Source organism: Cervus elaphus, chromosome 9, assembly GCF_910594005.1.
Source record: "Cervus elaphus chromosome 9, mCerEla1.1, whole genome shotgun sequence".
Lineage (NCBI taxonomy): Eukaryota > Metazoa > Chordata > Mammalia > Artiodactyla > Cervidae > Cervus > Cervus elaphus.
The window spans coordinates 4,337,933-4,360,949 of NC_057823.1; positions in this window are offsets into that span (position 1 = coordinate 4,337,933).

A 23,017-nucleotide genomic window follows, 5' to 3' on the forward strand; every position below is an offset into this window, starting at 1 on the left:
ATCCAACTGGTTAGAACTGACTCAAATGCATTCCTTTTTTATGGCTGAGTAATATTCCATTGTATATATTTACCACAGCTTCTTTATCCATCATCTGCCCATGGACATCTAGGTTGCTTCCATGTTCTAGCTATTGTAAATAGTGCTGAAATGAACACTGGGGCACATGTGCCTTTTTCAATTTTGGTTTCCTCAGGGTATATGCCTAGGAGTGGATTTGCTGAGTAATATAGTGGTTTTATTCCTAGCTTTTTAAGGAATCTCCATACCATCTTCCATATTGGCTGTACCAATTTACATTTCCATCAACAGTGCAAGAGCGTTCCCTTTTCTCCACACCCTCTCCAGCATTTATTGTTTCTAGACATTTTGATGATGGCCCTTCTGACTAGTGTAAGGTAGTTTTGATTTGCATTTTTCTAATAATGAGCAATGTTGATAATCTTTTCATGTGTTTGTTAGCCATCTGTATGTCTTTTTGGAGAAATTTCTGTTTAGGTCGTCTACCTACTTTTTAATTGGGTTGTTTGTTTTTCTAGTATTGAGTTGTATGAGCTGCTTGTATATTTTGGAAATTAATTCTTTGTCAGCTGTTTCATTTGCTATTATTTTCTCCCATTCTGAGGGTTGTCATTACACCGTTTATAGTTTCCTTGCTGTCCAAAAGCTTTTAAGTTTAATAGATCCCACATGTTTTTGCTTTTATTTCCATTACTCTAGGAGCTGGGTCATAGAAGATGTTGTGATTTATATCATCAAGTATTTTGCCTATGTTGTCCTCTAAGAGTTTTATAGTTTCTGCTCTTACATTTAGGTCTTTAATCCATTTTTGAGTTTATCTTTGAGTAAGGTGTTAAGTGTTCTAATCTCATTCTTTTACACATAGTTGTCCAGTTTTCCCAGCACCACTTACTGAGGAGTCTATCTTAGACCCATTGTAAATTCTTGCCTCCTTCATCAAAAATAAGGTACCCATATGTATGTGGGGTTGTCTCTGAGTTTTCTGTCTTGTTCCATTGGTCTATATCTCTATTTTGTGCTGGTACCATAGCATCTGATGACTGTAGCTTTGTATATAGTCTGAAGCCAGGAAGGTTGATCCCTCCAACTCCATTCTTCTTTGTCAAGATTGTGTTGGCTATTCAGGGTCTTTTGCACTTTCATATGAATTGTGATTTTTTTCTTGGTCTAATTCTGTGAAAAATGCCATTGGTAATTTGATAGGGATCACTTTGAATCTGTAGATTGCCTTTGGTAGTATAATCATTTTCACAATATAGATCCTTCCAACCCAGAAACATGGAATATCTCTTTATGTGTCAATGTGATCTTTGATTTCTTTCATCAGTGATCATTTGATTTCTTTCATCAGTGTCTATTAACTTCAGTTCAGTCTCTCAGTTGTGCCCAACTCTTTGTGACCCCATGGACTGCAGCATGCCAGGCTTCCCTGTCCATCACCAACTCCCAGCTTGCTCAAACTCACGTCCACTGAGTTGGTGACATCATCCAACCACAACATCATCTCTGTTGTCCCCTTCTCCTCCTGCCTTAAATCTTTCCCAATATCAGGGTCCTCTCCAATGAGTCTGTTCTTCGCATCAGGTGGCTAAAGTATTGGAATTTCAGCTTCAGCATCAGTCCTTCCAATGAATATTCAGGACTGTGGGATGGACAGGTTGGATCTCCTTGCAGTCCAAGGGACTCTCAAGGGTCTTCTCCAAATCACAGTTCAAAAGTATCAATGCTTTGGCACTCAGCTTCCTTTATGGGACAACTCTCACATCCATACATGACTAGTGGAAAAACCATAGCCTTGACTATATGGGTCTCTGTCGCCAAAGTAATGTTTCTGTTTATTAATTTGCTGTTGACGTTTGTCATAGCTTTTCTTCCAAGGAACAAGCGTCTTTTAATTTCATGGCTGCAGTCACCATCTGCAGTGATTTTGGAGCCGAAGAAAATAGTCTCTCACTGTTTCCATTATTTACCCATCTATTTGCTATGAAGTGATTGTACCAGATGTTATGATCTTAGTTTTTCAAATGTTGAGTTTCCAGCCAGCTTTTTCACTCTCCTCTTTAACTTTCATCAAGAGGCTCTTTATTTATTTTTTTTTTTATGGTAAAAAAAGATTGCTATGTATTTCCTTCTTGTCTTTATTTTTCCCAAACGTATTTTTCCTTTTCACAAACTGTAGTTCATCAATTCTTACAATATACCCAATCTTAAGTGATTTCCTGTGTTGAATATGAATATAATATTCATAATCATGCCAAAGCTCCATTGAGGAATTATACCATAGTGCACTTAGAGGCTGAGTTTTCAGGCATTTTACTTTTTTTTTTCATATTTTAGATGTGATATCATATAAGTAGTTATTTCCATGTTAAGCACTCATGTTTTAGGCCTGATCCTAGGGGTGGGACTCCTGACTCTGAGATGGGGTTATCTCTGGGACAACCAAGCATCTTGAATCTTCTCTCCACCACTGTGCATTGTGTGTGAGAAATATTTGATGAGATCAGTAATTTCCTCATTTTCCGGAAGGCGTGTACAGGTGTTTCTGAAGGGGATGAGGGCTGCTCTGTGGTCAGTTAAAATACAAAGTTGGCTTCAACAAAATATGTATCTTTAAATCAGGACATCTGTGAAAATTTAAAGTTGAGTCAAATAAAGTTAAGAACTCCTTTATAACAGGGCCTGTATGGGCCTTTACTATTTGCTGATGTGCATCACCAGTGCTGGCATTTCCTTTTTTTTTTTTTTTTTTTTATTTGTTTTTATTAGTTGGAGGCTAATTACTTTACAATATTGTAGTGGTTTTTGCCATACATTGACATGAATCAGCCATGGATTTACATGTATTCCCCATCCCAATCCCCCCTCCCACCTCCCTCTCCACCCGATCCCTCTGGGTCTTCCCAGTGCATCAACCCTGAGCACTTGTCTCATGCATCCAACCCAGGCTGGTGATCTGTTTCACCCTTGATAATATACATGTTTCAACACTGTTCTCTCTAAACATCCCACCCTCGCCTTCTCCCACAGAGTCCAAAAGTCTGTTCTGTACATTTGTGTCTCTTTCTGTTTTGCATATAGGGTTATCCTTACCATCTTTCTAAATTCCATATATATGCATTAGTATACTGTATTGGTCTTTATCTTTCTGGCTTACTTCACTCTGTATAATGGGCTCCAGTTTCATCCATCTCATTAGAACTGATTCAAATGAATTCTTTTTAATGGCTGAGTAATATTCCATTGTGTATATGTACCACAGCTTCCGTATCCATTCATCTGCCGATGGGCATCTAGGTTGCTTCCATGTCCTGGCTATTATAAACAGTGCTGCGATGAACATTGGGGTGCACGTGTCTCTTTCAGATTTGGTTTCCTCGGTGTGTATGCCCAGAAGTGGGATTGCTGGGTCATATGGCAGTTCTATTTCCAGTTTTTTAAGAAATCTCCACACTGTTCTCCATAGCAGCTGTTCTAGTTTGCATTCCCACCAACAGTGTAAGAGGGTTCCCTTTTCTCCACACCCTCTCCAGCATTTATTGCTTGTAGACTTTAGAATAGCAGCCATCCTGACTGGCGTGTAATGGTACCTCACTGTGGTTTTGATTTGCATTTCTCACAGAAATCAAGAGGCTCTTTAGTTCTTCTTCGATTTCTGCCATAAGGATGGTGTCATCTGAATATCTGAGATTATTGATAGTTTTCCTGGAAATCTTGATTCCAGCTTCTGTTTCATCCAGCCCACATTTCTAATGCTGCAACAATGGGGTTGCAAACAATCAGACACGACTGAGTGACTGAGCTAAACTGAACTGAACACTGCATATGACTTAAATAAGCAGGGTGACAATACACAGCGCTGACGTATTCCTTTCCCAATTTGGATCCGGTCTGTTGTTCAAAGTCTGGTTCTAACTGTTCCTTCTTGACCTGCATACAGATTTCTCAGGAGGCAGGTCAGGTGGTCTGGTATTCCCATCTCTTGAAGAATTTTCCACAGTTTATTATCCACAGAGTCAAAGACTTTAGTATAGTCAATGAAGCAGGAGTAGATGTTTTTATGGAATTCTCTTGCTTTTTCTATGATCCAGTGGGTATTGGCAATTTGATCTCTAGTTCAGATGCTGGAAAGAACAATAATGCATAGGAATCTGGAATGTTAGGTACATGAATCAAGGTAAATTGGAAGTGGTCAAGGAGATGGCAAGAATGAACATCCACATTTTAGGAATTAGTGAACTAAAATGGACTGGAATGGGAAACTTTAATTCAGATGACCATTATATCTACCACTGTGGGCAAGAATGCATTAGAAGAAATGGAGTAGCCCTCATAGTCAACAAAAGAGTCTGAAATGAAGTACTTCAGTGCAATCTCAAAAACACAAAATCATCTCTCTTTGTTTCCAAGGCAAATCATTCAATATCACAGGAATCCAAGTCTGTGCCCCAAGCACTAATGCTGAAGAAGCTGACATTGAACAGTTCTGTGAAGACCTACAAGACCTTCTAGAACTAACAAAAGCAAAAGAATGTCCTTTTCATCATAGGGGACTGGAAATGCAAAAGTAGGAAGTCAAGAGATACCTGAAGTAACAGGCAAATTTGACCTTGGAGTGAAAAATGAAGCAGGGAAATGGCTCACAGTTTTGCCAAAAGAATGCAAAACCCTCTTGCAACAACACAAGAGAAGACTCTACACACAGACATCACCAGATGGTCAACGCTGAGATAAGATCGATTATATTCTTTGCAGCCAAAGATGGAGAAGCTCTATACAGTCAGAAAAAACAAGACCAGGAGCTGATTGTGGCTCAGATCATGAACTCCTTATTGCCAAATTCAGACTTAAATTGAAGAAAGTAGGGAAAACCAATAGGTCATTCAGGTATGACCTAAATCAAGTCCCTTATGATTATACAGTGGAAGTGGCAAATAGATTCAAGAGATTAGATCTGATAAACAGAAGAACTATGGACAGAGGTGCATAGCATTATACAGGAGGCAGTGATCAAGACCATCCCCAAGAAAAAGAAATGCAAAAAGGCAAAATGCTTGTCTGAGGAGGCCTTACAAATAGCTGAGAAAAGAAGAGAAGTTAAAGGCAAAGGAGAAAAAGATATACCCATCTGAATGTAGAGTTCCAAAAAATAGCAAGGAGAGATAAGAAAGCCTTCATCAGTGATCAATGCAAAGAAATAAAGGAAAACAATAGAATGGGAAAGACTAGAGATCTCTTCAAGAACTTGAAATTCCAGACGTTCAAGCTGGATTTAGAAAAGGCAGAGGAACCAGAGACCAAATTGCAAACATCCCCTGGATCATAGGAAAAGCAAGAGAATTCCAGAAAAACATCTACTTCTGTTTCATTGACTACACTAAAGCCTTTGACTGTGTGAATCACAACAAACTGGAAAATTCTTCAAGAGATGAGAATATCAGACCACCTTACCTGACACCTGAAAAATCTGTATGCAGGTCAAAAAGCAACAGTTAGAACTGAACTTGGAACAATGGACTTGTTCCAAATTGGGAAAGGAGTACAACAAGGACGTGTATTGTCACCTTGCTTATTTAACTTACATGCAGAGTACATCATGCGAAATTCTGGGCTGAATGAAGCACAAGCTGGAATCAAGATTGCCAGAAGAAATAGCCATAATCTCAGATATGCAGATGACAACAACCTTACGGTAGAAAGCAAAGAGGAACTAAAGAGCCTCTTGATGAAAGTGAAAGAGGAGAGTGAAAAGGGTGGTTTAAAACTCAACATTCAGAAAACTAAGATCATGGCATCCGGTCCCATCACTTCATGGCAACTAGATGGGGAAATAATGGAAACAGTGAGAGATTTTATTTTCTTGGGCTCCAAAATCACAGCAGATGGTGACTGCAGCTATGAAATTAAAAGATGCGTGCTCCTTGGAAGAAAAGTTATGACCAAACTAGACAGCATATTAAAAAGCAGAGACATATAGGGTTATTGTTACCATCTTTTTAAACTCTGTATATGCAAAACAGAAAAAGAGACACAGATATACAGACTTTTGGACTCTGTGGGAGAAGGCAAGGGTGGGATGCTCTGAGAGAATAGCGTTGAAACAAGTATACTGTCAAGGGTGGAACAGATCACCAGCCCAGGTTGGATACATGAGACAAGTGCTCAGGGCTGGTGCACTGGGAAGACCCAGAGGGATGGGATGCAGATGGAGGCAGGAGGGGGATCGGGATGGGGAACACATGTAAATCCATGGCTGATTCATGTCAATGTATGGCAAAACCCACTACAATATTGTAAAGTAATTAGCCTCCAACTAATAAAAATAAATGGAAAAAAGAAAAAAAGAAAAAGCAGAGACATTACTTTGCCAGCAAAGGTCCATCTAGTCAAAGCTATGGTTTTTCCAGTAGTAGGTAAGGATGTGAGAGTTGGACCATGAAGAAGGCCGAGCACCAAAGAATTGATGCTTTTGAACTGTCATGTTGGATAAGACTCGAGAGTCCCTTGTCCTGCAAGGAGATCAAACCAGTCAATCCTAAAGGAAATCAGTCCTAAATATTCATTGGAAGGACTGATGCTGAAGCTGAAGCTTCAATACTTTGGCCACCTGATGCGAAGAGCAGACTCATTACAAAAGACTTTAATTCTGAGAAAGATTGAAGGCAGGAGGAGAAGGGGATGACAGAGGATGAGATGGTTGGATGGCATCACTGACTCAATGGATATGAATTTGAGCAAGCTCTGGGAGATGGTGAAGGACAGGGAGGCCTGGCATGCTACAGTCCATGGGGTTGCAAACAGTCAGACATGACTGAAGAACAACAAAATGACTTAGCAGGATTCTGGTGGAGAGGTGTACCTCTTAGATTTCAATTTCTGTTTTTGGACAATTGGTTTGATTCTGATTTCTTGGCTCTTGGAAATCATGCTGCTCTGAAAACAAGGGTGCATATGTCGAACTCTGATTTTCTCTGGATCTAAACCCAGGAGTGGGAGAGTGGCATAGCCAAATCAAAAGTGTCAACCTCTAAAAAATATAGTCACAACCTGAAAGCAGAGAGTTATTTTATTTGGTTGGAATGTTTAGGACTCAGAGCCTGGAGGATAGCATCTCAGTAGTTCTGAGAAAACTGCTGCAAGGAGGCAGGAGGGGAAGTTGGACCATGTGCAATCTTACAACAAAGGCAACAGGAGGTCTGAACGTCAAAGATTAGGTATCAAGTTAAGGAACTTGACATTCTACTTTTGGCAAGATGAAAGCCTCTGGGTTCACTGAATTCATTTCTTTCTTATGCACCTCAGCTATCTGGGACCATTTCTGTTTCTTTGTTCACCTTGCTTCTTGCATTCCCCCAGCTCCTCAGCAATCACCTCGGTGGATGGCAGCATCTGCTGGATCACAGTTTGGGGAGCCCTGATTCACATTTGGAGACCAGAAATTGCTGATGGCTGTGACATTTCTTGTTTATTAATATGGAAGGAGATATTTTCATTTCACAGAAGATTCTCCTATGCTTAGCTGTTTGTTTCTAAAAGTTCCTGTACCCATTTACATCCCAAGAAAGAGGGAAGAAGGAGCATTCTTTTTTTTCCTAAGCCCTCTGGGGAACTTAATTTTAGTATATCTTTTTTTGATGCTGGTCTTTCTGAGCAGTATGAAGCGATTCATCTTTGTGGGTTTGATTGGCCTCGTTTTAGAAGGTAGTCATGTGGGGTATGTTTCCAAGTGCTTTTGGACTTCAGACAGTGTGACTACAGTGTTCCTTCTGAAATTGTCTTCTTGAATTTGGGCCCTGTTTTGAATTCTTGTTTGATGATTTTCCCAGGGACATTACCCCTGGACTGCAAGGATATCAAACCAGTCAATCCTAAAGGAAATCAGTCCTGAAAGGACTGATGTTGAAGCTGAAGCTCCAATACTTTGGCCACCTGATGGTAAGAACTGACTCATTGGAAAAGACCCTGATGCTAGGAAAGATTGAAGGCGGGAGGAGAAGAGGACAAAAGAGGATGAAATGGTTGGATGGCATCACCAACTCAATGGACATGAGTTTGAGCAAGCTCCAGGAGCTGGTGATGGACAGGGATGCCTGGCATGCTGCAGTCCATGGGGTCAAAAAGAGTCAAACATAACTGAGCAACTGAAGTGAACTGAACCAAAGTTACTTGAAGGGCAGGTGTCATTTACAACCTCTCAGGCCTTTTGAATAGAAAGAGCCCTTGAGAACTGGTTTTAAAGTTGCTGTTATAGGACGTGGCCACAAGGCTGAAGCATTTCTTCATGTTCAACTCTGGTTCCTTAGACAAGCAGAGCCTGAGGGAAAATCCGGTGCATGGGTTTTCAATTAGAGTGGAATGGGACAGGAGAAACACCAAACACCAAAGGTGTGTGTTTCATTACTTCTCCCCCTTACCCTTGATCCACAGGTCACGTCCTAACTCCTCTTCCCTGGGTCGAGAAGATCCCCTGGAGGAGGGCATGGCAACTCACTTTAGTGTTCCTGCCTAGGAAACCCCACTGACAGAGCAGCCTGTTGGACTACAGTTCATGGGATCACGAAGAGTCGAACATGTCTGAGCACACATGCACTATGGGGAAACCAAACCTGGTTCGATAATACATATAACTCAGATAATTAAAAGTCACAATATCTCTGAATGCCTAATACCCAGGCTAGTGTGTGTTAAATGCAGAGATAATGCTCCCATCTCACTCAGCTTGGGGAGCTCATGGACGGTCTTGCTGCCCACACTAAGGAACAGTTCAGATGCTCACCTAAGTGTGTAAATAAACAAAGTGCAGATGAATCCATGTTAAATGTTACAATGCAGAGCTTTACCTTTTATTATTTACTTTGTGGTTCCAGTAACTATTTGCTCCAGGAAAAACAATTTTGAATAATGAACATTGGGTTTCTGATTAGCTATAACTTTTCTGAAATTCACGGTTTCTCTGATGGCTCCATGTGGCTTCTAAAGTGAGTAAATAGTGAGCACATCAAGAACAACTTTAACCCATATCCTAGTAAAAAGGTAAAGCTAGTGGGGAAAAAAAAAACAAAACAGACCTTTGCAGTTCCTGGAAGTTGACTTAAGAGCAGACAAACATGAGGAAACAATCTGAAAAGTCAGCTGCATCTTTGAAAAACAGGGAGATCTGGAGCACCTATCCCCTGACACACTCCCTCTCTCCTGCTGAAAACTCAGGTTGACAAGGATTCATTCCATTGGGTGTGACGAGGAGGATGGGGATCCCTTCTCTTCCATCTCCAGGCAGGAGACTGGAAGGCATTTCCCTGAAAGAGTCAGGGGCCAGTCCTTCTCCCGTCCCCAACATCATGATGAAGGGCACAATTCAAGGGTAAGGTTAAGGGTTCCATCTCCTGTCTGTCTCCTTAGAAGCAGGAAATAAATCTCTCCTGTGAAAGATACGCTCTGGGAGCTGAGGCCAGAGGGTGGAGAGCTCTAGGCCTACCGGCTCCTGCAGGTCAGTTCGTTCTGGGAACCTTCTGTCATGCCTGCTGAGGTGTCAATTCGCTTTGTCATAACTGAAGCCAACTCCTCTCTCTGCCTGTTTCTGAGAAAAGCTGACTCTGAGCCTCTCCAGATTATCTGCATTTCTTGACACATGGACTGACCCACACCCTCCCATCCTGCCAGATCCTTTGTACAAATACCTGCCCTTTAAGAGTTCTTCCTCCTTATCCGTATAATAACACCCAATCTGATACTTAGCAAACAAGCCAATAAACCTCCAGCTGATCTCCTTCTGCCTTAGCCACTTCAGAGTCACTCTCTCAGAAGTACTTCAGCTCAATGACTCATGCTGCATCCCTTTCTCTGGCATGATGCCGTCCCTGGTGAGCCCTGTCTCATGTTAGCATGACAACCTTGCTTGGGTGAGCTGGATACAGTGCCCCAAAGTGGCCCGATGGTGGCACCGTACCTTCAAAAATGACTGACACCCCAAATCCGCCATCAACATGGTGGTGCATAGACTGGGGATGTGCCTGTGCCTCCACAAAACCATCGCTCAAGAGACCCCAACATCTATCATCAATCTTCTCCATGTTCTCCTGACCTTTTTTTCTTCCTCTTTTCAGCTGATACCTTCTAGATTGTTCATGGAGAGATTAGATACCTTCCAGCAAGAGCAGAATCATCTCCCCAACACATGAGAAAAGAGCAGACACTGGTCTGCACCCACTTTATCCTCCTCTGCCTGCCCGCCTCATCAAGGCAGCAAAAGGTGTCCCTCCTCCTGTCAGAAGCAAACTCCAGGTAAAGGACTTAGTTGCAAAGGAAACCAGAATATTGTCTTGATCTACAGACACTTTGGGGCTTCCCAGGTAGCTCAGTTGGTAAAGAATCTGCCTGCAATGCAGGAGACCCAGGTTTGATCCCTGGGTCAGGAAGATCCCCTGTAGAAGGGGGTGGCTACCCACTCCAGTATTCTTGCCTGGAGAATCCCGTGAACAGAGAAGCCTGGCAGGCTATAGTCCATGGAGTCACAAAGAGTCAGACACGACTGAGTGACAAACACACACACACAGACACTTCAAAAAACAGCAAAAACAAAGCAACCCCGTCGATACAGCAAGTGCAAGAAGGGTGTGCTGAGCCTTCCCCTCTTTCTTTCTGGAAGCAGAAGAGAACACCTCCACCCCCACCTCCATGGAATATGTCCTTTATCCACTGGAAGGAGAATGACATTGATTGTCAAGGGCAGAGAGTTGAGAACAAGACAATTCTGTACAAACATGCCTTGTTGAACATAATCCTTGTCCTCCTTAGCCTCCCCACATGATGTGCTTACTTTTTCACAATCACCCCTCTTTGTTCAACCCAACAGAAAAGCATTCAGGTTTTGCACTTCTCTGGGTCTTTCATCATTTCCTTAGCAGGGCGCCCTGGGTCACGTAAAACTCATGGGAATTAAATACGGATGCCTCTCTCCTGAGCATCCGTCTTGTTCTCAAGCATCCACTTTGTTCTCAAGATCAGCTGTCAACCCTCAGAGGGTGGAAGTGTGGTTTTGTCTTGGTGACATCTTTCTTGCTGGCATCATTAAATTCTGCCTCGTTCCTTGGCTTAATTCCTCAGTATGCTGACATGCTGTAAAGCTACCATCTTCAGAAACTCCAAAAATGAAATACATTCTTACCATTTGAGGCAGCCCTCAAACTCCTTAGTACCAGTGGACCCAAATGAGTCAAATGCTTACACCTAAGCCTTACAGAAATCTATATAGGACATTTATGGCAGCTTTATTCATAACTGGCAGAATTTGAAAGCAACCAAGATGTCCTTTGGGAGGTGAATGGACACATAGACTGGGGTCCTTCCATGCAACAGGATGTTCTTCAATGCTGAAAAGACATGAGAGATGTGGAGTCACCGGGAGACAAGTGGGCGGGGGGGGGGGGGGCGGGCTTCAGTGCATATTACGCATTGTGAGAAGTCAGTCTGCAAAAGTGACGAAGCTCAGGATACCACCTACATAGGACATTCCCCAAATGGCAAACCATGGAAAGAGTGAAAGGTCACTGCATAGTCAGGAGTTTGTGGCAGGGTTGAGGGCTGGGGAAGTGATAACTAGATCAAGCACAGAGGATTTTCAAGACAGGAACTTATACCGTGTGATACATTCATGGTGAGATAAATTTGTCAAAACCCATAGAATGTACAACACTAAGAATGATACCTAATATAGATGCTGGACTCTAGGGACCATGATGTGCTCGAGTAGATTCATCCCTAGTAACTGACACACAGAATGTTGATAGGATAGGTGGGGAGCAGGAGGCTTTGAGCACTGGGTTACGGCTGGGGATGGGAGGATGGGCATGACAATAACAGAAGCAGGGGACTTATGGTACCTATCTGTACTCTGCTTAATTTTGCTGTGAACTCAAAACTTCTTTGAAAAAAATAATAAAGCCTATCTAAACAAACAAACATTCCAGTAGTGTGCTACAGCTGTTCCTCTCCAGTTCCTCAATTTGTCTGATCCACTTGACAGTCAAACTTCAGCAGATATTATCCTTTCAGCCTGTACCCCTTCCAAGTTTCATGTGACATCTGCTTTTTATCTCACTACACTCTTATTTTTTTAAGATATTATTTTTTCTTTTTAAATTTATTTATTTATTTAATTTTTGGCTTGCAGGATCCAGTTCCTCAACCAGGGATTGAAGCCAGGCCCTCTCAGTGAAAACAACAAGTCCTAACCACTGGAGCACCAGAAAATTCCCTTCTTCTCCTTTGTAAAGACTTGATGTATCAATGACAGACAGTATTTTATTGGGTGGGCCAAAAATTTCCTTTGGTTTTTAAGTAAAATTAAAAGACAGATTTTTCATTTTCACCAAGAACTTTTATTCATTGTTTTGTTCCACTATCATTTGCCATTTTTCAGGCAACTTCATAATTCTGTCTTCCCAAAACTTTTTATCTTTTTGCACAAAGAACTATTCCAGGTGCCTTTTTCAGTCTTCCATGGAATTGAAATTTTTTTCCATTAAGAGAATTTTGTAAAGACCAAAATAAATGGAAATCTGAAGGTGTAATGTCTGCTGAATATGGCGGATGAATCAGAACTCTTAGCCAACCTGTAATAGTTTTTGCCTGATAATCAAAGAAACATGCAGCCTTGGGTTATCTTGATGGAAGGTTATGCATCTTCTGGTGGCTAATTTGGGATGATGTGAGTGCTTCTTTCAATTGGTCCAATTGAAAGTACTTGTTAGAATTAACCATTTAGTTTTCTGGAAGGAGCTTATAATAGAAGACTCCCTTCCAGCTTCCACCATTTACACAACATCACCTTCTTTGGATGAAGACCAGCCTTTGGTGTGGTTGGTGGTGGTTCATTTCACTTGCTCCACAGTCTCTTCCATTCCATTGTTTGTGCAGTATTCACTTTTCATCGCCCATCACAATTTGTTTTAAAAATGAGATGTTTTTGTTATGTTTAAGAAGAGAATCTCATGTAGAAACTTGGTCAAGAAGTTTGTTCATTTTAACTTAATTCATGTGGAACCCAAATATCAAAGTGATTAATGTAACCAAGTTAAAGTAAATAGTTTCAAACACTCCATTTAGATATTTTGAGTATGTCACCTATTTCACGTGGGGTATAATGTTGATTGTTCTCAATTAATGTCTCTGTTTGATCACCATTGCCTTCAACAGGTCTACCCAACTGTGGAGCATCATCCAGTGAGAAATCTCCAGCATGAAACTTCACAAATCACTTTGGACACATTGAAGCAGTCACAGCACTTTGTCCATACACTGCACAAAACTTTTTTTGCACTTGAGTTTTTACCTTTCTTGAAATAATGAAGTATAATATGCCAAAATGTTCCTTTTATGCTTCCACCTTCAGTATTAAAATTGCTATATAAAATTTACCAAGGAAGGTGAAAAGACAGCCCTCAGATTGGGAGAAAATAATAGCAAATGAAGAAACAGACAAAGGATTAATCTCAAAAATATACAAGCAACTCTTGAAGCTCAATTCCAGAAAAATAAATGACCCAATCAAAAAATGGGCCAAAGAACTAAACAGACATTTCTCCAAAGAAGACATACAGATGGCTAACAAACACATGAAAAGATGCTCAACATCACTCATTATCAGAGAAATGCAAATCAAAACCACAGTGAGGTACCATTACATGCCAGTCAGGATGGCTGCTATTCAAAAGTCTACAAGCAATAAATGCTGGAGAGGGTGTGGAGAAAAGGGAACACTCTTACACTGTTGGTGGGAATGCAAACTAGTACAGCCACTATGGAAAGCAGTGTGGAGATTTCTTAAAAAACTGGAAATAGAACTGCCATATGACCCAGCAATCCCACTTCTGGGCATACACACTGAGGAAACCAGATCTGAAAGAGACATGCGCACCCCAATGTTCATCGCAGCACTGTTTATAATAGCCAGGACATGGAAGCAACCTAGATGCCCATCGGCAGATGAATGGATAAGGAAGCTGTGGTACATATACACCAATTTTGATGTCTTTTAAAGTTTTATTTATTTTAATTGGAGGGTAACTATAGTATTGTGATGGTTTTTGCCATACATTAGTATGAATTGGGCATAGGCATACATGTGTCCCCTCCCTCCTGAACCCCCTTCCCACCTCCCTCTGCACTCCACCCCTCCAAGTTGTCACAGAGTCCTGGCTTTTGGTGCCCTGTGTCATAGACCAAACTCCCACTGGCTATCTATTTTACATATGGTAGTGTATATATTTCAATGCTATTCTTTCAAATCAACCCACCCTCTTCTTCTCCCACTGAGTCCAAAACTCTGTTCTTTATGCTTTTGTCTCCTTTGCTGCCTTGTGTGTAGGATCATTGGTATCATCTTTCTAGATCCCACATATATGCATTAATAAGTGGTATTTGGCTTTCTCTTTCTGACTTCACTCTGTACTATAGGCTATAGTTCATCCAACTCATTAGAACTGACTCAAATGTGTTCCTTTTTATAGCTAAGTAATATTCCATTGTGTATATATACCACAACTTCCTTATCCATTCATCTGCTGATGGACATCTAGGTTGCTTCCATGTCTTAGCTACTGTAAATAGTGCTGCAATGAACACTGGGCTACATGTGTCTTTTTCAATTATGGTTTCCTCAGGATATATGACCAGTAGTGGGATTGCCAGGCTGTATGATAGTTTTGTTCTTAGTTTTTTTTTAAGGAATCTCCTACTGTTCTCTAGAGGTTGTATCAGTTTGCATTCCTGACAGCAGCATAAGAAGGTTCCCTTTTCTCCACACCCTCCCCAGCATTTATTGTTTGTAGACTTTTTGATGATGGCCTTTCTATCTGGTGTAAGATGATACCTCACTGTAGTTTCGATTTGCATTTCTCTAATAATGAGTGATGCTGAGCATCTTTTCAAGTGTCTATTAGCCATCTCTATGTCTTCTCTGGAGAAATGTCTGCTTAGGTCTTCTGCCCACTTTTTGATTGGGTTGTTTGTTTTTCTGGCATTGAGCTGCTTGTATATTTTGGAGATTAATTCTTTGTCAGTTGTCTTTTGTTTTGTATTTTTTCAATTCTGAGGGTTCTCTTTTCACCTTGCTTATAGTTTCCTTTATTGTGTAAAAGCTTTTAAGTCTAGTTAGGCCCTATCTGTTTATTTTTGTTTTTGTTTTCATTACTCTAGCAGGTGGGGCATAGAGGACCTTGCTGTGATTTGATTTTTTTTTTATTCTCATACATTTATTTGCATTCATTGACCCACAACAAGTTAATGGAACGAACTTGCTCTGAGGGAAAGAATTCAGCATAGGTTAAGATTTGATGGAGAGCAGAAAGACAAGCTAGAACAGGAATTCCTGAAGAACAGACCACTGCTCACCATGGTCTGCCCATCTGTGGCATCTGGGCAGCTGTATGACTTTTCATATTTGACCAAGGGAGGTAGACTTGTGAAAAAGGGTAGGGAACAAATTTCACTTTAACCATTTGTTAATTAATTTCCAAATACTTACTGAATGCCTATTCTATGCTAAGTGCTTTTTGGTGCCAGAGATACAATGGGAAGAACAAACAGACATGGTCCATGAGAGGGTGAGTTTTTAACAGATGCATTCTGATAAGACAGCTTTCAAAATACAATTTAAAATTTGTTTCAAATGAAGTTAAAGATAACTAAGCCCTAGTAGAGCCATCTTACTGAAAACATGAACAAAGCTTTTGACTAACCCAATATTAATTTTCAGTTGAAGAAGCTGAAGTTGAATGGTTCTATGAAGACCTACAAGATCTTCTAGAACTAACAACAAAAGTAGAAGTCCTTTTCATTATAGGGGACCGGAATGCAAAAGTAGGAAGTCAAGAGATACCTGGAGTAACAGGCAAATTTGGCCTTGGAGTACAAAATGAGGCAGGGCAAGGGCGAATAGAGTTTTTCCAACAGAATACACCTGTCATAGCAAACAACCTCTTCCAACAACACAAGAGAAAACTCCACATGTGGATAACACCAGATGGTCAATACTAAAATCAGATTGATTACATTCTTTGCAGCCAAAGATGGAGAAGCTCTATACAGTCAGCAAAAACAAGACACGGAGTTGACTGTGGCTCAGATCATGAACTCCTTATTGCCAAATTCGTGATGAAATTGAAGAAAGTAGGGAAAACCACTAGACCATTCAGGTATGACCTAAATCAAATCCCTTACAATGATACAGTGGAAGTGACAAACAGATTCAAGGGATTAGATGTGAAAGACAGAGGTGAATAACTCTGTCCACTGTGAATAACAATTCACAGTTATTCTGTGAATAACTACAGATGGAGGTTTGTAACATTGTACAGGAGGCACTGATCAAGACTATCTCCAAGAAAAAGAAATGCAAAAAGGCAAAATGGTTGTCTGAGGGGGCCTTACAAATAGCTGAGAAAAGAAGAGAAGCTAAAGGCAAAGGAGAAACGGAAAGATATATCCATCTGAATACAGAGTTCCAAAGACAATCAAGGAGAGGTAAGAAAACCTTCCTCGGTGATCAATGCAAAGAAATAAAGAAAAACAATAGAATCAGAAATACTAGAGATCTCTTCAAGAAAATTAGACGTACCAAGGGAACATTTCATGCAAAGATGAGCACAATAAAAGATAAGAATGGTATGGACTTAACAGAACCAGAAGAGATTAAGAAGAGGTGGCAAGAATACACAGAAAAACTGTACAAAAAGATCTTAATGACCCAGATAACCACGACGGTGTGATCATTCACCTAGAGCCAAACAACCTGGAATGTGAAGTCCAGTGGGCCTTCAGGAGCATCACTACAAACAAAGCTAGTGAAGGTGATATGGAATTCCAGTTGATATATTTCAAATCTAAAAGATGATGCTGTGAAAATGTTACACTCAATTTGTCAGCAAATTTGGAAAACTCAGCAGTGACCACAGGACTGGAGAAGGTCAGTTTTCATCAATCCCAAAGAAAGGCAATGCCAAAGAATGTTCAAACTACTGTACATTTACACTCATCTCACACACTAGCAAACTAATGCTCAAAATTCTCCAAGCCAGGCTTCAACAGTATGTGAACCGTGAACTTCCAGGTGTTCAAACAGGATTTAGAAAAGGCAGAGGAACCAGAGTTCAAATTACCAACATCTGTTGGATCATTGAAAAAGCAAGAGAGTTCCAGAAAAACACCTACTTCTGCTTTATTGACTACTCCAAAGCCTTTGACTGTGTGAATCACAACAAACTGAAAAATTCTTCAAGAGATGGGAGTACCAGACCACCTGACCTGCTTCCGGAGAAATCTGGATGCAGGTCAAGAAGCAACAGTTAGAACTGGACATGGAACAACAGATTGGTTCCAAATTGGGAAAGGAGTACATTAAGGATGTATGTTGTCACCCTGCTTATTTAACTTATATGCAGAGTACATCATGAGAAATGTCAGATTGGATGAAGCACAAGCTGAAATCAAGATTGCCAGGAGAAACAGCCATAACCTCAGATACGCAGATGACACCACCTTTATGGCAGAAAGCAAAGAAGAACTAAAGAGCCTCTTGCTGAAAGTGAAAGAGGAGAGAGAAAAAGTTGGCTTAAAACTCAACATTCAGAAAATTAAAATCATGGCATCTGGTCCCATCACTTCATGGCAACTAGATGGAGAAACAATGGAAAAAGTGAGAGACTTTGTTTTATGGGGCTCCAAAATCACCACAGATGGTGAATGCAGCCATGAAATTAAAAGAGGCTTGCTCCTTGGAAGAAAAGCTATGACCAACCTAGACAGCATATTAAAAAGCAGAGACATTACTTTGCCAACAGAGGTCCATCTAGTCAAAGCTACGGTTTTTCCAGTAATCATGTATGGATGTGAGAGTTGGACTATAAAGAAAGCTGAGCACCAAAGAATTGATGCTTTTGGACTGTGGTGTGGAGAAGACTCTTGTGAGTCCCTTGGACTACAAGGAGATCCAACCAGTCCATCCTAAAGGAAATCAGTCCTGAATTTTCATTGGAAGGACTGATCCTTACACTGAAACTCCAATACTTTGGTCACCTGATGCAAAGAACTGACTCATTGGGAAAGACCCTGATGCTGGGAAAGGTTGAAGGCATGAGGAGAAGGTGATGACAGAGGACAAGATGGTTGGATGACATCACCGACTTGATGGACATGAATTTGAGCAAGCTCCGGGAGTTGGTTATGGACAGGGAGGCCTGGCGCGCTGCAGTCCATGGGGTCACAAAGAGTTGGACATGACTGAGTACTGAACTGAACTGATATTAATTTTCTGGTATACAACTGAGTGATTTTACAATTTTATACATTACAAAATGATGACCAAGATATGTCTAGTAACCATTCATCACCATCCTTGTTATTACAGTATCATGGACTCTATTTCCTAGTCTGTACATTACATCCCCACGGCATTTGTTTTACAAGTGAAATTCAGTACCTCTCAGTATTTCTCACCCTATGCATTCATGCCATCACCCCTCCCCTCTCTGGCGACTGCCAGCATGTTCTTGGGTTCTTTGAGTCCATTTCTGTTATGTATTTTCTTGTTTTATTTTCTAGTTTCTACATATAAGTGATATCATAAGGTATTTCTCTTTCTCTTCCATATCTCACTTAGCATGATACCCTTTAGGTCCATTCATGTTGTTGTAAGGCAGCATTTTTTGTGTGGCTTTGTCATATACCATTGTGTGTGTGTGTGTGTGTGTGTGTGTGTATGAAAACTTCTTAATCCATTTGTCAATCGATGGACATTTTGGTGGTTCCATGTCTTGGCTATTGTCAGCAAAGTGCCATGAACATAAGGGTGTGTATATCTTTTTGGATCCATGGTTTTGTTTCATCAGAAAGATACTTCCAAGTGTAATTCCTGCACCACATGGTAGTTCTAGAGTTAATTTTTGAGGACCTGTGTACTGTTTTCCATAGTGGCTGTACCAATGAATTTTCCCAACAAAATGCATGAGGACTCTCCACATCTGCACCAATACTTGGTATTTGTTGTGTTTTGGATGGTAGCCAGTTTTTCAGGTGTGAGGTGATAACCTCCTTGTTCTTTTGATGTGCATTTCCCAGATGATAGGTGATATCAATGATAGTTTCATGTGTCTCTTGGCCACCTGTACATACTCTTTGGGAAAATGTTCAGGCCCAATTTTTAATTGGATTTTTGGAGGTTCAGTTGTGTGAGTTCTTTGTCTATGTTGGGTATGAACCCTTTTTCAGATATACTTTTGCAAATATTTTCTCACATTCAGTAGGCTGCCTTTTCATTTTGTGAGTGGTTTCTTTTGCCATTGAAAAGCTTTTCAGTTGGATAGAGTCCCATTGTTTTTTTCTCCTTGTTTTGGTGGACAGATTCGGAAAATATTGCTAAGACTGATGTCAAAGGACGTACCGCCTATGTTTTCTTCTAGGAGTTTTATGGCTTCAGGTCTCACATTGAAGTATTTGATTCATCGTGAGGTTGCTTTTGTAGATGGTATGAGAAAGGATTCCAGTGTGATTCTTGCGCATGTAGCTGTGCAGTTTTCTCAACACCATTTGCTGAAGAGACTCTCTTTCCCCCACTGTGTAGTCTTGTAACAGAGCAGGATGAGCACAGCCCCCAGCAAGTGCCATTGCTGGGCCTCGCTACTCTGCACCCTGTTGCTGGGCAACAGGTCTTGCTCAGCCATTGCTGGGTGCCTCCGTGGGCCCCACCCACAAGCAACCAACTGTCAATGGGTGACCATTAGTTGTCCTGCTCAGCTATCGGTGAGTGCCGCAGTGGGCCCTGCCCACTGGTAACTGTCAATGAGGGACCACTGGGGACGTGATGCGGTCAAGGGTCGGTGGTGTGGTGGTCATTAGGAGAGTGAAGTAAGAGGCAGATTCAGGCCTTCTACTGGAGGCCCTCCAGCTTCCCTGGCCTTGGACCAGAAGATCAGCTGGAGGGCTCAGATGAGCTGGAGGGAACAGATTGGGGCTTTTAGTAATTTTAGGGTTCCTAGGGCATGTCTTTGTATGAATCTGTAACAGACCTTTCTCGGCTCTGTTAATAGGAAGTTAGATATAAGCAATGAAGGGAGGCCTGGCAGAAAGTGATGCAAGCTGATCCAGGAGAGCTAATGGACATGCTAGAAAATAAGCACAGAAAAATTTCAACTCCTGCATATCTGCCCTAGGCACAGTGGATACAAAATGACCACAGAGGCTTCCCTAAGTAACCTCAGGCAGATAGGCAGTTAGGAATCCATTAAGGGCTCATGAATTTTTGTCTGTCTAGTTATAACAGATGGAATTATGGGAAGACATAAACAACACAGCTTGTTGTTATATAACTTTTAATTGTCGATCAACCTTGAGCATATGCCCATTTGCATTCCCTTTCATTGACTGGTGGTGGGTGCAAGCCCTCCTTTGCACTGGGCATAACCAAAAGGAGGAAACTGGAAGTATAAAAGGGGAAAGCCAAGAGCAATCGATAGGAAGGTTGAGGAAGACGCCTGTGGGGGTGTCAGACTAATAAAAGATCTGTCTGCTTGAGCTGAGCTGAGCTGTAACCTGTCTGTTGTTCCACACCTTTTGGTCCATCACTCCAAAGTTTTGCTGTGATGAGACAAGAACTGAGGAAGAGAAATAAATCGACTTGACAGTTCCAAATTCTAATGTTTAGTATTGGTGGGCCTCACTGTGTGTCAGGCTGTAATAATTTTGGTAACAGGCTCACCTCCTTTGTCTTGAATTGACTGTATATGCATATGCTTATTTCTGGGCTCTCAATTCTGTCCCATGGGTCTATGTGTATATCTTTTGTTCCCATATCATATCATCTTGATTATTCTAGATTTGCAGTGTATTTTGAAATCAGGGAGGGCTTCCCCAGTGGCTCAAATGGTGAAGAATCTGCCTGCAATGGAGGAGAACTGGGCTTGATTCTTGGGTCAGGAAGATCTGCTGGAGAAGGGAATGGCAACCCACTCCAGTATTCTTGCTGCTAGACTATGTTGAATGAAGGTGGTGAGTATGGTCAGCATTAGTTAGGTGTAAGGTTAACTGGCCCTCTTCCCCTTCCTCCCTCTCCATCTCTCTGAGGCTTCCAGGAAGGACAGTAGTCCAAGTTTACACATGGCTCAAGGAGTTGAACTGGGCCATTATTTGTCTACTCCCCAGTCCTGGGCATAGTTTTGTGTACTGTGTACGTTCTTTGACCAGTTGTCCACTTAGCGCTTTCCTAATCTTAATGGGGTTGTGTTAGAGTTCTTTGTATAATTTGAGACAAAACCTTTATTAGATATGTTTGCAAGTTTTTTTTTTTCCCCCAGTTGTATGTGTCTGCTGATTTTCACACAGTAAAAGTCTTTAATTTTATAAAGTCCACTGAAACCCTTGTATTTCTTTCTGGATTGTTTGTGTGTGTGTGTTATGTGTTAAAACTACAAAGCTTGTGATCTACTTGACCAAATCCAAGCTCATGTCAATTTTGTGTTATGTTTTCTTCCATAATTTTGAATAATTTTGCATTTGAAATTTGTCTATGAATATTTTTGAGTGAATTTTGTTAAGTTATAAAGTTTGCGTCTACGTTTATTTCATTCCATATGGTTTCCAACTCATTATTCTTCACCTATTTTTAGAAAAGTTAAGGGATATTGTCTTCATTTGAGTCTGAATTTCCAGTTTAACAGACTCAGCAGTTCTGACAGCAGGGGCCACTGTGCCCAGCGACCTGTGAGGGAAGCGTGGTCGGCACTTTCCGTATTGACCACAGGGTGGCGCTGAGCCCTCGTCGCTGACTCACCCGCAGACGTGTTCGCCGCAGCCCTGGCCCAGCCCAGTTGAGGGGAGCTGTGTCTCCTCGGGCAGCGCAGGACTTCGGCTTGGACTCCCGAGTCAGCCCCTCTACTGACTGGAGCTCAGTCTCCTCGGAACTCGCTGGGTTTTCAGCTTCAGGAGAACATGGGGCGGCATCCACACTGATGGGAGCTGGGTTTCCTGATGACCCAGGCGACGTCGAGAGGAAAAAGTGAGGACAACTTTGGAGAAGCTTCCTGTGTGCAAATGACTGCTGTTTTCAGACGATCCAGAAGGGCTTGGTGTGGAAAGCTGTGGTTTTAATTAGTTTTATGTGCAGTGTAGACGGTGTCCAGGATCTGTCCTTGGATATGGTGTCGAGATTTCCCAGCACAGTTTATTGTGGGGGCTGTCCTTCCCCTTGGTGAGTCCTTGGCCCCTTTGCCATAGATAAGGGACCCATCCGTGTGGGCTGAATGCTGGGTGCTCTGTCCTGTTTCTCTGAGCCGTGTGCCTGTTTTTGTGCTAATATCGCACAGTTTGGGTGGCTATAGCTTCACCAGATGTAGTGTGGAGTGAGGGAGGGAGATGCCTACAGCCTGTTGTCCTTTCTCAGGGTTAACTTGGTTTTGGGGGAGTTCTTTGTGGTTCACTCAGCAGTGGCCACAGGACTGGAAAAGGTCAGTTTTCATTCCAATCCCTAAGAAAGGCAATCCCAAAGAATGTTCAAACTACCACACAATTGCACTCATCTCACACGCTAGTAAAGTAATGCTCAAAATTCTCCAAGCCAGGCTTCAGCAATACGTGAACCGTGAACTCCCAGATGTTCAGGCTGGTTTTAGAAAAGGCAGAGGAACCAGAGATCAAATTGCAAACATCTGCTGGATCATCGAAAAAGCAAGAGAGTTCCAGAAAAATGTCTATTTCTGCTTTATTGACTATGCCAAAGCCTTTGACTGTGTGGATCACAATAAACTGTGGAAAATTCTGAACAAGATGGGAATACTAGACCACCTGACCTGCCTCTTGAGAAACCTGTATGCAGGTCAGGAAGCAACAGTTAGAACTGGACATGGAAAAACAGACTGGTTCCAAATAGGGAAAGAAGTACATCAAGGCTGTACATCACCCTGCTTATTTAACTTATACGCTTACTCCTTGGGAGGAAAGTTGTGACCAA